Below are 16,171 nucleotides of genomic sequence, written 5' to 3' on the forward strand. Positions count from 1 at the left end.
CTAGATAGTTCAGAAAATACCTCTTCAGAATCTGATTCTGATGTAGATTCTGATCCATCATCTTCTGTAGCCATCAGCGCGAAGTTGGCCTGCTCTCCTTCAGAGTCTGATTCTTATTCTGATTCAGAATCATCCCATGTTGCCATAAGACCTTTCTTCTTATGAAACTTCTTCTTGGGATTCTCCTTCTGAAGTTTTGGACACTCGTTCTTGTAATGTCCAGGCTCATTGCACTCATAGCAGACAGCCTTCTTCTTGTCAGATCTTCTGTCACCAGAAGATTCTCCTCGTTCAAATCTCTTTGAACTTCTGAAGCCTCTGAACTTCCTTTGCTTGCTCTTCCAGAGTTGGTTTACCCTTCTGGAGATCATGGACAGTTCATCTTCTTCTTCAGATTCTAATTCTTCAGGATCTTCTTCTCTAGCCTGAAAAGCGTTAGTGCGTTTTTTAACATTAGATTTTAATGCAATAGACTTACCTTTCTTCTGAGGCTCGTTTGCATCCAGCTCTATTTCATGGCTTCTCAAGGAACTGATAAGCTCTTCCAACGAAACTTCATTCAGATTCTTGGTAATCTTGAATGCAGTCACCATTGGACCCCATCTTCTGGGTAAGCTTCTGATGATCTTCTTTACATGATCAGCCTTGGTGTAGCCTTTATCCAGAACTCTCAATCTAGCAGTTAGAGTTTGAAATCTTGAGAACATCTTCTCAATATCTTCATCATCCTCCATCTTGAAGACTTCATATTTCTGGATTAGAGCAAGAGCTTTAGTCTCCTTGACTTGAGCATTTCCCTCATGGGTCATTTTCAATGACTCATATATATCATGGGCAGTTTCCCTGTTAGATATCTTCTCATACTCAGCATGAGAGATAGCATTCAGCAAAATAGTCCTACATTTATGATGATTCTTGAAAAGCTTCTTTTGATCATCATCCATTTCTTGCCTTGTAAGCCTTACGCCACTGGCTTTCACTGGATGTTTGTAACCATCCATCAGAAGATCCCATAATTCACCATCTAGACTAAGAAAGTAACTTTCCAGTTTATCTTTCCAGTATTCAAAGTTTTCACCATCAAATACTGGTGGTCTAGTATAACCATTGTTACCATTGTATTGCTCAGCAGAGCCAGATGTAGATGCAGGTGGATCTGTTGGAATTTCACCAGCCATATTTTACTGAAGCGTTTTTCTCTTCCTGAATCTTTTCTAAACACGGTTAAGTGCTTGCACCTTAGAACCAGGCTCTGATACCCATTGAAGGATAGAAAAACACTTAGAAAGGGGGGGTTTGAATAAGTGTAGTCTAAAAACTTGGACGATAAAAACAATTTGCACAGTTATTTTTATCCTGGTTCGTTGTTAACTAAACTACTCCAGTCCACCCCCACAGAGTGATTTACCTCACCTGAGGATTTAATCCACTAATCGCAACAGATTACAATGGTTTTCCACTTAGCCAACGACTAAGTCTTCTAGAGTATCATGATCACAACCTGATCACTTTAGGAACAAATGCTTAGACACAAGCTAAGACTTTCTTAGAGTATCCTGACCACCACGTGATCACTCTAATTACAACTGCTTAGACACAAGCTAAGACTTCCAAGAGTATCCTGATCAACACTTGATCACTCTAGTTACTTACAAATTAATGTAATCAAATCTAAGAGTATTACAAATGCTTCTGAAAAGCTATAATCACAATAGTGATATTTCTCTTAACGTTTAAGCTTAATCTCACTAATATATTACAACAGCAATGTAGTGAGCTTTGATGAAGATGAAGTTTCTGAGTTTTGAGTTGAACAGCGTTTCAGCAAGTTTTTCAGAATAAGTTTGTTCAGGATTCGTTAACCTTGCTTCTCATCAGAACTTCGTATTTATAGGCACTTGAGAAGATGACCGTTGGGAGCATTTAATGCTTTGCGTATTCCGTACAACATTGCATTTAATGTTTCACGCTTTTGTCAACTACCTCGAGCCTTGTTCACGCTGTGTCTACTGACGTTGCCTTTAATAGCTTCCAACGTTCCTTTTGTCAGTCAGCGTAGCCTGCCACCTGTACTTTCTTCTGATCTGATGTTTGTGTATACAACGTTTGAATATCATCAGAGTCAAACAGCTTGGTGCATAGCATCTTCTTGTCTTATGACCTTTAAGTGCTTCTGAGCGTGATACCATTAGAACTTCAGTGCTTCTGCTTCTGATCTCAAGTTCTTCTGATGCTTCCATAGACCCATGTTCTGATTCTGCCTTGACCATCTTCTGATGTCTTGCCAGACCATGTTCTGATGATGCATGCTGAACCTTCTGAGTTAAAGCTTCTGAGCGCTGATTTGTGCATACTCTTTATGTATTTCCTGAAAAGGAAATTGCAATGTATTAGAGTACCACATTATCTCACACAAAATTCATATCCTTGTTATCATCAAAACTAAGAATATTGATCAGAACAAATCTTGTTCTAACAATATTTTTATATGCACTGCTGGGTATATTATGTAATGTTAAAACCTAAGTGTGGGAGTTATCCTTGAGATCAGGGGGGACTTGAATCGCCTACGAGTCTCATTGATAACTCCACTCGGAGTGGGTTGAATATCCGGAAATGTCCAATACGAGGCTCGACCTTGTTGAGGGCAGGACTTGGTAGTCAGCTGATCTCTCCGAGAACCTACCCCAAAAACTCGAACCTCATTGGATAAAATGAGTTGTTCTAAAATCCGAAGAGACAAAAAGTCTCGGAGGCTACGAACGACCCCATGAGACCTTCTAGACCCCCCCATAAAAAGGTAGGCTCCCTAGAGCCGCTACGTCGAACCTATGAACTTATGAACCTAGGGCCTATGTGATTATGTGCTATATGTATATATATGTGTTGATCATTATTTTTTTTATTATTTCTTTTTTCCATTCATCATACATCATGTGCATTCTTGCATCATATCTTATTCAAAAAAAAAAGAAAGAAAAAAAGGATATCATGCATATCATTCATGGCATACACATCATTTTCATGGCATTAAGAGAAGATTTCTCTTCTATCTCCAGAACAAGGGACCATTGAGAAGGGTAACCTAACATCCCGACCGTCTTATCAAACAAGATTTCAGCAAAAGAAATCAATGGATCAACTAGAACAAAATCAAGCCGCCCTTCGTGAGGAAGTGGATAACCTGAAGGTTAGTATGGAAGAGGTTAAAGGAGGTATGACTCAGATGCTAGGATTCATGAAGGCCCTCCTGGATAAACAAGAAAAAGCAAAAGAGGTTTAGTCTAGGGATACCCTGGTTCAGGATGAGATCCCCAATGACGAAAACCCGCCGCTAGGATTTGTTTCAGGCCCTGGCCCGACTAAAGACAGACATCAGGCCCGACCTGTCAGGAGAGCTATCCAATTCCAAGAGAAAGGAGAAACCTCTCAACAAGGATTTGTCCCTCCTCCACAAACGAAAGGGACAACCCGCACAGTTCGCATTCCTGCTAACAATGTCCCCAAGGATGATGATTACCTGGATCTACAATACGGAGTACACGAGGTGGACAACACAGACCAAGCACCTCAGACACAACAGTCTATTCCTAACTCTGGGTAAGACTCCAAGGACAGTGACCAAATCAAGGCGCTAGAGGAGAAACTAAAAGTGGTAGAAGGATACGATGTCTTCGACGTGGATACCTTCGAGATGAGCTTGGTCTCAGACTTGACTATCCCACACAAATTCAAGATTCCAGACTTCGAGAAATACAAAGGGCTCACGTGTCTGAGGAATCACTTGCGCATGTATGTGCGAAAAATGGCTGCTTATGCTCATGATCAAAAGCTGATGATACACTTCTTCCAAGAGAGTTTAAGCGGAGCATCTATTGACTGGTACATGCAACTGGAGAAATCCTATATCAGAAGCTGGAATGATCTGGCTAACACATTTTTGAAACAATACAAGTATAACCTGGACATGGCACCCAATCGGATGCAATTACAAAATATGTCACAGAAGAAGGATGAATCATTCAAGGAGTATGCCCAAAGGTGGAGGGAAATGGCTTCTCGAGTCCAACCTCCCCTAATGGAAAAAGAACTGGTGGACATATTTATGAGCACTTTGCAAGGACCGTACTACGACAAGATGGTCGGAAGCATATCTTCAGGGTTCTCAGACTTGGTAGTCATTGGTGAGAGAATCGAAGATGGAATCAAAAAATGGGAAGATACAAGGGGCACCCTCAGGTTCCTATCACACAAAGAAGTCATATGACGGAAAAAAGGAATCCAACACTGTGGGGGCAATCATGGGTAATCAGACCCCAGTATCACAGCAAAGGGATCAGCAAAAGCAACAGGGTGGCCAACGCACCTGGAGGTCCAAGCCAAAACGATCATTCACCTTGTTGTACATGCCACTGTCTCAAGCTTTGCAACGTCTGCTCAGTCAGAACTTGGTAACTCTGCTACCTCCATACTCAGCTCCAGCTAACCCCGCTCCTGGGTACAAGCATCATGCTAGGTGCGTTTATCATTCAGATAGTCCCGGTCATGATACAGAGTATTGTGGACCGTTGAAGCACAAGATCCAAGATTTAATTGAAGAAGGGCTCATTGAGTTCGAAGATCCTCGCAAGTCTAATGCCATAGGTGGCTAGAAGGAGGAGTTCTTAGATCATTAGTTTTGTTTTCATTCGCAATTTCTTTCCGTTTGTTTAAACGTTAGTCTTACGACATATGCTATGTACTTTACAATAATAATTAATGCATTGCTTACGTTTGTCTTGATTTATTCCTAGTGTTCTCACTATATTTAAAACTGTGTTTTTACCTGGTTTTCTTCTTTGTGATATTCAACTCTCGTTAAAGTCGTACACCTTTAGAGGGAGAATGACGAAAACAATGCCACAATTTCATACATTATGCTTTCGAACAGACCGTGTTGACGATGTACAGGCATTGTTTCAATTCCCAAATAATGGAGATATAAGGATGTTAATCCCTTGTCAACCCCTTTGAGCCTAAAAGAAGTAGGAGTTTTCCTTCATATAAAATAAAACCCTTCATACATAACCTGGGGTAGGGTAGCTGCTCAGTTAACTTAATTATTCCAAGCTGTTCCTTTGAACATAATCACCGATGGTTCTCCGTCATCATTAAGTCCGACAATCAATATCCGCAAAGAAAGAAAAAGAAAGCAATGCAAGGGCCTGCTAATTCAAAACCTATTAAGGAGGCTTAGGCAAAATTGGGGCATCCCGCTGACTGTAGTTTTAAAACGAACAGTTCAGGCAAAAGTTAGGGATAACAAAGTTGAAAAGAGGTTACTATACACCTTCGATAAAAGGAAAATATTACAAGAAAGGAAGATGGCTGCCTTTGCAAATAAATCTTTGGTTTTCAAACCATCATGAACATCAGTATTCCCAAAGTCTTTTGGAGCTTAAACACATAGTTAACTGAGCATAGGACTGGAGAACATCACGAAGATGGGGATGGGTACAAATAAACTTTGAGCCACTATCCTTTGTTTCTTAAAACCGTGAACCAGGCCACGTTACAACCCTTAAAAGCCCTAACTGAAACAAGGTTAGTTCGAAAGCATACCGTTACCAAAAGGTATCCCGACTCCTTAAGGTCTACTGCAACTCTTGAGTTGATATCACTTTCTTACAAAAAAAAACTTCGTTTTACTCAAAAAATGTTTTTAAACTTTCAAGACAGACATATGCATTCGCATCTTATAAATTTCATTATAAAGTACACTTGTCTATGTGGATTCAAATGTTTAAACATCAGGGAGAAGTTGCATGGGGCATGGCTAATGACTAAAAAATCCTACCGACAGGCGAAATAGCTTTTAAAAAAAACAAAAGCTTATCAAAAGAAGAAACATCTCTTACACATGAGTGAGATAGCTAAGGTGTACACAGGGCATAACCCGTCATTATTCCATTTACATGGGGCAATCTAATCAAGATGCATGGAATCTCTCAAGGACGTTGAATAGTCCATGGGGCAAGTCCATTACCTGGGGACATGTTGCAAAGGTCACTCAGTGTCAGATGACGTCAATGCCACTCTCACATCCTTTCCAGGAACCTTTATAGGATATTTCTCAATCTGTCCATATAGTCTTCTGTAAGACACGTTCAAATACTTCTTACCCTTTCTATGAGCCTTTTTCAGACAGTCTTTTAAAGACCCACCTTCTTATCCTTTCTATTTTCAAACCCTTTCAGACAGTCTTCTCTAAGACATATTCCTTTCTAAGAACCTTTTCTAGGTAGTCTTCTGTAAGACATCTCTTAACTTTTTTAGTTAGTCTTTTAAGACATATTCAAACTTCTCTTATGCTTTCGAGAATCTTGTCAAACTTTGTTTAAAGTACAGAGTCTTCTCTAAGACAGTTCACCATCCTTTCTAGGGTGATCTTCTTCAAGATGTCTTTTCCTAAGTTTTGTTTAAAACCCCACATTCTTTAAAACAGTCTTTATCCCCTATGGGATTATTTTTGACCCTCTGCACAAACATATCCCGTTGAGCTTTGTTTGAAGCGCAATCTTGTTTAAGACAATTTCCCATTCTTTCCAAAGACCTCTTCAGGTAATCTTATAGAAGACATCACCTCATTCTGAGTACTCAGCAAATCACTGTCCGTCACGCGCAACTCATTCTGAAAAGCATCTGTTTCACATTCAAATCAACACTTAGCATCAAGGAGACCTCGAAATTGGTCCAATCAAAGACGATCACTCCTGACAAAGACCCTTGAATGGGGAAACCACGTTCAGAGGGTTATCCTAAAACAGGGGCATACAATCAAGGATCCTATTGACTAGGGGCATATCTTTCAAGAATTCAAACACTGGGGCAATGCATATCAGGCAAGACATGGTGAAACTCGAGTTCTCTCTAAAGGTCCTTCATTCAGATTAAGGGGCATGTCTCAAAATTTCTAATATTCGGGAAGTCACACTAGTATCACACAAGGAGCATTGTTGCGTAATTGATCTTCCCACGCCTGTACTATTTATGTCCCGCAGTGTGGGATCGGCATACATGCATAATTCTCATTTATTTTGAGAATCTCATTACATGGCACATGCATCATGACATTGCATAAAACTAACGCTACCTTTTCAGGTCACTTCATAATCAAAAGGATGTTATCATCCAAATACAGCGCAAATACGATCGTATCAACGATTCAATCTTAACAGATACAATTCTAATACCCCATTCCAAGTCTTTCTTCAAAGACGACCCAGAAGCAAGCAAACAATTTCTTACCTTTCCGGGTAGTCTTATCCAAAACAATTATCAACCTTCCCAAGCAGTCTTGTTTAAGACGTATCCTAACCTCTCTAGGCAATCTTGTTTAAGACGTATCCTATCCTTTCTAGGTAGTCTTGTATAAGACGTTCCATGTCCTTTATAGGAACCTGTCTAGGTAGTTTTGTTTAAAACATATCGTGTCCTTTATAGGAACCTTTCTAGGTAGTTTTGTTTAAAACATGCCATATCCTTTATGAGAACCTTTCTAGGTAGTCTTGTTTAAAACGTATCGCGCCTTTTATAGGAACCTGTCTAGGTAGTTTTGTTTAAAACATATCGTGTCCTTTATAGGAACCTTTCTAGGTAGTTTTGTTTAAAACATGCCATATCCTTTATGAGAACCTTTCTAGGTAGTTTTGTTTAAAACGTATCGCGCCCTTTATAGGAACCTTTCTAGGTAGATTTGTTTAAAACATATCATGCCCTTTATAGGAACATTTCTAGGTAGTTTTGTTTAAAACGTATCGTGTCCTTTATAGGAACCTTTCTAGGTAGTTTTGTTTAAAACATATCGTATCCTGTCTAGGAACCTTTTTAGGTAAGTCTTATTTAAGGTATCCCATATCCTATCTAAGAGCATTTCCAGGTGAGTCTTGTGTAAGACGTATCACATCCTTTCCAAAAAACTTTTCTAGGTTAGTCTTGTGTAAGACGTATCCTAATCTCTCTAGATAGTCTTGTTAATACGGTTCATATCCTTTATAGGAACCTGTATAGTAGTCTTGTTGAGACATTTCATATCCTTTCTAAAAACCTCTCCAGGTGAATCTCGTTTAAGATGTTTCATATCTTTTTAGGAGCCTTTCTAGGTGAATCTTATTTAAGACATATCAGGCCTTTCTAGGTATCTTTCTTAGAATGTTTATCCAATCTTTTCTAAGACATATCTAGTTCTTTTAAAGAACTCCTTAGTTAGTCTTCTCCAAGACATTCTTCCTAAGCTTTGTTCAAAGCTTAAGCTTATTCGCATCATCCTTTGATATACCCTATTCAGGAACCTCTTTAGGCAGTCTTAGGTAAGACATTACTTCCTCTCTCCTCAGATACAATCAAATGATCCAGGTCTGAAAAGCATATGCTTTAGACAAGTATCCTGCTAGGCAAATGGGTGGCATCTATAAGCCCATCTCCCACAGAACTCCTTCCCTACGCAAGCAAATTTCAGGGCATTTCAGTGTCCAATCATCTTCTACCTTTAGATCACGATAGGCAGACATGCCTATTTGATTCTTCAGGTTTAAGAAGATTGAACAGGGGCAGCTATCATACCCCAAAATTTGCCTTCCATACTCCATTTACAAAGTTCAAGATTCAATTCCCAAAGCTTTGCTCACTCAATGGTCCAGATGATCCACAGTCAACTGGTTTGACTTAAAAGTCAACCATAGTCAAAGCACAATCTAAAGCTCTCAATATTGGGTCAACATCAAGTGAATTAAAGTATATCCATCATTTGATCGAAGATTGATCATGGTTCCATTAATAGAAACTCAGAGATGAACAAGTACAAAAAGGTTCAAATTAGGGTTTCTTTAGGAGAAAGTCAACCCAACTTTGACTGGGCATAACTTTCACATGGAACATCAAAAATTCCCCACTCAAAGCCTATTTTGAAGGAAATTGGATTCCCTACAACTTAGTCTCTCACAAGCCAGGGCTAGAAATGCTTCATTTGAGAGGTATGGTGCAAAAGATTACAGGTCCTTTTCAAGCATCCTTCAAAAGCAGTTTTTTGTCAAAGAGGATATGATCAAGATAAAAGCTCCAAAAGAAAAATATGTTCCAAAGTGGATTGTAGAGGACCTCTTGAGGTTTCCAAAAAGTCCTAGAACTCCCTCATAGCTTAAAAATTAAGAGAGATATACCTCGTTAAAGTTGGGCAAAATTTGGAGGGAAAATGTGAACAAAAGGGGTCCAAAATGGAATTTTTTGCAAGTGGGCCTATCTTTTCAATCTCTAACCTTGGTCCACAAGTTGTCCAAGTTACCAAAATCACTTGCCATGAATTTTAGAATTTTACTTGATTTTTAGGATTTTTATTTATTTAAATGGTGAGTAAAAGTCAAGTAAATCAAGAGAAAAATCCAAGATATCATTTAAAGGCTTATTCCAATCAACATTTATGGCATATTGCAATACAATTTCGTGCACAATTGATTGGAAAAGTACTAATACAAAATTGGACCAAAATAGAAAGTTCTCATTCAAAGAATAAAATCAAATTTCTAAAAGATGCAAGATTGGATTCAAGAGGTTTTTGTGGAGTTTTTCTAACCTAATTCAAACCCTATAAGTAGAGGAGAGAGGGCACACGAATAGGGGTTGCCAATTCTGATCAGAGCATAAGCGCAAGAACTCAAAAAAAATCACCAAGAACTTGATTTCGGTTTTGGGAAATTTGGAGCTTTCAAGGAGATTTGAGGATTGCTACGTGTTCCTTGGATCATTTTGAACGTGTCTGGATTATCACGCTTCATCAACACCCCCAGAATTATCTCATACTCGTCAAGGTAAGCCACTCTGAAAATCTCTTCCATCTGGGCAATATACGCATCATCACTGAAATCTAATTGCATATTCTTGTTTGTGCCAATGCTGTGAACGTTTCTGGATCGGTTATTTTAAGCTTGCGCGTTTTAACCATGTTCTGCCATTAAAGGCCGTTTGGAGTTTTAGGGTTTTCGTTTGGGGCTTTTAGGTTAGAAGTAAAATTAGAACGAATAAAGGGCATGGTTAGAATCGTATGGTCCAGACGAAAGCATTAGGGGGGTCGCGAAAAGTTTATTAATACGTGTGGGCAATTTGTTATTTTGGTAGATATTTCTGCTACGAGCAATTTGGCAGCAATTTCGTAGCAAATGTTGCAGGGTTTTATGAGTTTAACGGAGAAGATGATGAGGTGTATCCATGTTATTGGGTCATTAGAAAACTGGCGCGCGTTTCCATTATGCTTTCTTGATTCTTTACATAATGCAGTGAGCGCGTTTGTTGAACAACTAATTGATCTAGTTGGAGTGGTAGAGAGGCGTGTATGTGAGGGGGAGGCCATGGGTTCGAGCCCTCCCTCCAGCTTTATTTTTAATAACCTGATTAACCACTTGATCCCATGCGCTGGCGTTCCACTAGTCTATAGTGCTCCCTCAGATCTGAGCCTTAGAAACACTAACAACTTAGATCCAACGTCTCAGGATCTGGTGGCCTATGCCATGTACCCTCAAACTAACCACACTAAATCCTAACCCTAATAAACTAAATAATTTTAATTATTTATTTGTTTAAATTAAAATACTTTTAATATATTATTTATATACTAATAATTGTTTTTTTAAAAATAAATTAGTATATGCTATTTATATTAAAAACTCTAATTTGTTGTTCGTGCCGATTAAATCGATTAATCGCTATGGTCAACAATAATTTTAATTAAAATGCTATTTAATTAAAATGCAATTAAATCATATTCGGTTAAATGGTTGCAACTATTTTTATTAGTTGTGATGATTAATTTTTCTTTTTCTAACTTTAATTCGTTATTCTTTTTAATCGAATCAATCGATTACGAGGGGTAACGATACAAACTAATTATTAAAATTATAAAAAAAATATCCTAATTCGTTATTAGTAATAATCAGATCAATTGATTAAAATTGGTAACGATACAATTTCAAATCTGTTAACTATGGCGATCGAATCTATTGATCGTTGCGGTTAATAGTGCAAAATTAAATCAGGGTTGTACGCCCAAACCTCAAAACACTTTTCAAACCTTTCAAAACCTCAATATCAAATTACGGATTTTCATCCTCATTCAAAACTACGATAGGCTACTCAAAGGCCTCCAAAACCATATCAGATCAAATTTCAAACTCAAAGGGCGTACAACCCGTCCCCCGAACTACTTTGACTCTGATTCTCCCTAAGGAGATACGTAGGCACTTGGATAACCAAGGCGAGTCCCCATCCCCAAAATCTCAATACACTTAAAATCTCAATTTTGCCCTTTTCACTTCTTTAGCTATTATCCTAAATATTTTAGCCATAAGCCTTAACCTTAGATACAAACCTTAGGAAAGGGTTGAGGGTGCCTAACACCTTCCCTCGACCTGATTATAATAACTTACCCCGATCTCTAAACTGCGTAGGGTTTCCTATTCGCCCTTCAGAATAGGTGGCGACTCTAAAAGTCTAATTTTAAGGCAGGTTGCTACACATTCCCTCATTTGCAAATGGGTTTGTATTTTCTCTTCAGATAATACGGGAGGGAGCATTAGGATTTCAACGTGACATGTTCCTTTGTGAATATTCAATATAAGTGCGTCTAACGACTCTGAAGAAGAAGTTCCTTCCTCCAAGGAAGTCTCAAACATCCATTATGACCTAGAATTGTCAGATATGGACATAATTTTTGGTCCTACATGATCACCTTTAAGGGAATGATGGGGGGAATAATGGGACGACCTAGGTGAAAGTTTCCACTTTAGAAGCACTTACTAAATCATTAATATTATCGCTCATCCTGACCAGAAAATAGAAAATGCTGAAGGTAAATCTTGAGTTAGAAGCATACCAGATTGCGAGAGATCGATGAAGCAGGAGGAATGAAAAAGGCAAAAACTTTAAGCAAAACTTTGAATCACTTATAGTGATATTCCTAGGGAAGAAGGAAAAATTGCGTTTCTCTAGGAATTTACCAAAATCTTGACTACTAAAAGGTTGCGAAAACTTCCAAATATTCAACTCATTCTATTTATAAGCAACGACAACTGAAATATCAAGACCTATTATGAACATAAATCACATCATCAAGACCATATATGGATATACGCCAACTTGAGTGTACTCAAGTACTCTCTAAACCGTGTTATACTCTAACTTGTCACGTCATTACATATGTCAAGAATGGGTAACTAAGCATTTAATCGATGAGACCATATTAAATGTGCTTGTTCCCTATTACTTCTTCAACAGATCCTAAGCGATTAAGTTATATCTCACATTGGATCACGACATGGAGGCCGATCAATGATACTTAAGGCTTCCCCCGACTCCTTCAGCGTCCTTCAAAGTCTTGGGCACAACTGTTCTTGTAACACCCCAATTCTACCCGATAAATTATTCTGTAATTATAACAAAAAACCAGAGTTATTCAAAAACTTTATCAACAATTAAGATGTCACATTTTGTCATTTAAATCATATACGAATATGACATTCACATCTTCACAAAGATACATAGCACATACAATTAAAACAGACAAATAGTAACATTTAATTTAATCCTCAAAATCACTTCATTAAAAAATTATTTTATCTCGCAACGGAATTCACAAAACTTCACAATTTTTCAATTTAATCACAACATCTTCGCAATATAGCTTTAAGCTAAAATTCCACAATAAGACATCATTAAAAATTTGGCAAGCAACAAATAATTAAAACATGCGTTTATCCCCCCCCCCCAAGTGCTACATATCAGAGCAACCACCGACTCGACTCACAACGTCTAAATCTTCATCCAAGCTATCACCTGCACGTGACCAGTATAAAGGTAACGGCAAAACAATTAAAGGGTGAGATATCAAAAAATATAAACAGGGTGATGATAAACAGTATATTTACAGTTCAAGTCATAATAATCATCACTTTGCGGTATATTCGTTACTGTCTAATTTACTTCGCTATTTCAACCAAAATATCATACGTCACAATATCTCGCATAAATTCATATTCAGATCACAACAACTCACATAAGTTCACACAACAAATCACATAAACTCATAATCACATAAATGAAATGCGACTCTAACAAATGCACATGCATGTGGTACCCAGGGCTTCAGCCCCCATTGTCAATTGCCAATAAATAGAGGCATCAAAACAGGCATAAACCTCCGTCACTGTTTGCCAATCTAGGCCGTTCCAAAAAAGCAATCACGAGACTCAATGAATGCATCATCACAAAACAAATCACAACACATCGTCACGAGGCATTCGGCTATATCACAAATGTTACCAATAAATAGAGGCAACTCAACGTCACTTTATCTCCTGCATTTCACAGTAATCACAAACTCATAGCATCGCATCGTCACTGGCCATAGGCCTACAGCTTAATTTCACCACATCACAACAGCACGTCAACAACAATGCATACACAACAAGTCAACAGCTATAGTCGACAATCATCAACGATCGTCGCGAATAATACAACGGCAAATCACAAAATTCATAATGTTCATCGCATCACAACATCGCCAAAACATCACCAAAAATACGGTCACCGAATCATTTCCGAACACGCCTAATTTATTCTACTCGGTTAAATTAGTCCCGGTCTACCATTTATTTATTTTCTATTCATTATTTATTTATTTATTTTCTATCACTGATATGTCGCTAATTTATTACTCTGCTACTTCACAAAATTATTTTGCTAAATACTAACTTAATGTTATCAAGTTGCTCTATTAAACATCACCAGAATTATGTTCTACTGTTACCAATTATCATTTGCTATATCTACTAATTCACTCAATTGATCTTAAGCTCTTAAATTAATCTAACAGGTACCTATTAATGTTAATTACAAGGCTCAATATCTATTACTAATTAATTAAGTGAACAAGAGTATATGAAAATAGTAGGGACACCTGTCCCCCACCTCTGGCTAACCGTCCCCAAGGGACTTCAAAACAACAAAGAGGCGCCTGCCCCTTAAGGCAGGGCCACCCACCCCTACTTACTTCTTCTTCTCCTCTGTTCTTCAATTAGGTATTCTATATTTTCCAAGTTCCAAATAATTTTCCAATTACTTCCACACATCAAGATTCATTGTAAATAATTTCAATGATTTAATTAATGCATCACAATCCTCAGTCATACTTCACTACACAGATAACACAATTGATTCATATACGACACAACAACAATAATTCCACAAACCACACAATTTTCCCAAGACAGATTCATTCACCCGATTATCAACCAACACAGTTAATCAATATATTCGCAAAATCATAAACCAACACCATTAATCAATATTCCACACCCAATAACAGTGCATATATAATTTTCCAGAAAATCATAAAATAACGAACATCAAATAATACCAAACATAGCGATAAAATTATAACTCAACCTTACATACGGTCCATCATATCCCGTTTATAGAGCAAGAACCCCAATCTTACCTTGAATTGGAGATTGCTATATAATTCTACCGATCGAAGCCTTCTAGCCTTAGCTTCTAACCCTTGCCTCTTTTAATCAGAATCAAAAGCTGGAAATTTTCCCAAATATGCAGCTACAGTCTGATGATGATATCTCACAACTCAGACCTTATATTGAAGATCTTAACGGTCAAAAGTTAGATATAGATGTTGCCAACCTACCCTCAAAATCAGGCCACGATCCAACGGTTAACGAATCAGGGATCTTTGATTTAGTGAGACTGCTGCAAGAAAAACGGGAATGAGTTTCTCTCCTATTTTCTCTCTTGCAACTTCCCATGACCAATTCCCCAAAACTTTTTCCCTTCTAATTAACCTAATTCTTATCTTAACCTAATTCTTATCTTAACCTAATTTCATTAAATCTATTGTGCCTAACATTCACACCCCACATTTTACTACCACCATCACTTAATTAAGTCCATATAATAAATCTAGTATTTCTTCAATACTATTTTTACAACTTAATCAATTAATTAATCGACTAATTAATCATAACAACCCATTTCAACAATTCTCAACACTCCAAAAATTCAACAATTAAATTTGAAATAATTTGAAAATATTTAATTAAATAATTAATTAAATACCAGGTGTTACAGTTCTGGACCGGCTAAAGACCCAAATGACCAAGGCCCAATCCATCTCAAATTTACTCAACTCGACCAAAATATAAAAACAATTCACATGCAAATACCAACATATCCAATTTCTGATATTCAATTTCACTATATTCATCTTGAATCTTGATTTGACTTGGACGTTGGAGTGCTATCCATGCAGGTGCACTCCACACCACTGTAAAAGAGATTAAAGTCATAGTTCAAGATCAACAATTATCAAATTCTATTCGTTTTTTGTTCCTACGTGAAGCTAGAACATCCAATTTCTGGTTCCCGAATGGAATAATAAAGATAAGTGCGAAGATTTTAAAATCAAATGACAACCTTGATTCACATACTCGAGACCTAAACTATGTGACAGATCGAGTGTACTATTACAATAGGATAATGAAGCACCAACAACATTTTTATGATGGAGACGATGTCATAATATTCAGAAAGGAAATAGAAAATGAGGATCACCTATAATTGTCGATAAGTAGTCTCAGAGCTTTTTGGTTAGAGTTAAGTTTGGATCAACTTTATAATTTTATTAATGTTGTGAATCAAAGACCAGTATATATTGTGTTGAATATATATTATAATTATTTTACTATTTAAAAATTGTTGCAATTTTTGGTTGAAGTTATATATTGTGTTGAATATAGATTTGTTATTTTAACCGTACGTATTATGATCGATTTTTTTAAGAAAAAATATTAAATTATTTTCTTTTGAAATTTTAATTGGTTGTATATGTAATATTAATTTACAAATTAAAATTATCTACATTATTTGAAGAGAATATGTTAAAATTAATAACCACCACTATGAGTAAGCATTATGAAAGAAGTGCAAAAGAGTTGTAACCATCATAATATAATTACTGTCTTTATTTAGAGTTATGTTAGAATTGTATCATTAAGATTGAGAGAACCAAAGAGTCCTCATCTTAATTATCATCTTATTGTCTTCTATGTCAGTTTTGATTCAAGCCTATATAAAGGCA

Source organism: Vicia villosa, linkage group LG1 (genome assembly GCF_029867415.1).
Source record: "Vicia villosa cultivar HV-30 ecotype Madison, WI linkage group LG1, Vvil1.0, whole genome shotgun sequence".
NCBI lineage: Eukaryota > Viridiplantae > Streptophyta > Magnoliopsida > Fabales > Fabaceae > Vicia > Vicia villosa.